This window comes from Mus caroli, chromosome 5 (assembly GCF_900094665.2).
Source record: "Mus caroli chromosome 5, CAROLI_EIJ_v1.1, whole genome shotgun sequence".
NCBI classification, from domain to species: Eukaryota; Metazoa; Chordata; class Mammalia; order Rodentia; family Muridae; genus Mus; species Mus caroli.
Window position 1 is genome coordinate 128,928,092 of NC_034574.1, and position 1,016 is coordinate 128,929,107.

Genomic DNA, 1,016 nt, shown 5'->3' on the forward strand with positions numbered 1-1,016 from the left:
GGGGCTGCTCAGACCACAGCCGGGAAGCCACTCCCATTAATCCCATATATATGTTTTCATTCTGTCAGTTCTGTGTCTTTAGAGAACACTAACACACTCACCCAGTACTGTACTCTCGGTTTCAACTGTAAGGCTCTGCTTCAACCCCCAGTACTGTGTGAAACTGGGTTCTGCACACAGTAATCCTAGCAGTCNGGAGGTGGAGGCAGGAGAATCAAAGAGTTCAAGGTCATTCTCATCTCTGTAGTAAGTGCTGGACCAGCCTGGCCAATTAATTTAATTTTATTTCAAGTTAAAACACAAAAAGCAAGCCATGCGTTTTGGCACACACCATTGATCTCAGCATTAGGGAAGGAGAGGCTGGCAGATCTCTATGGGTTCGAGGTCAGCCTGGTCTACATAGCGAGGTCCAGACCAGCCAGAGCTATACAGTGAGACCCTGTCTCGAAAGCAAAACAACAAAACCAAACAAAACTCAAGCCAAGGAAACAAAAAGAACAATCTCCGATGGCTGAAAAGTGAAAATTCATCACCTCCGATTAAGGAAATGAAACGAAATGAGACGTTGAAATATTTCCTGAGTGTGGCATCCTGTCAGGTTTATCCTGTTGTTAAATTTAGCATTGCAAAATGCCTCAGGGAGCAAGAAAACAACTTGGAAGTCACAAAACAATTTTTTCTCACTTTGGAATAAGCTCCAAGATTCCCAGGAACGCATAAACCGTGTGAAGAAAGCCAGGCCAGCCACCAAACAAGGCACGCAGCCACAGAAGCTAAGGAAGAAAGCTGGGTGTGGTGGCCCAGCCTGCAACCCCAGCACTCCAGAACAGCATCAGAAAGATTGGCCCATAGAGCTTAGAGGCTAGCCTGCTCTANGTTATGAATTCCAGGCCTGTGGTGAGAACACAGGGAGACCCTGCCTTAAAATAAGGCTTCCTACCAAGCCTGGATCTAAAGTGAAACCCTGAGATGGATGAGAGAAGGGGTGTCACATGACCTCCAGATGCTCCATGAGG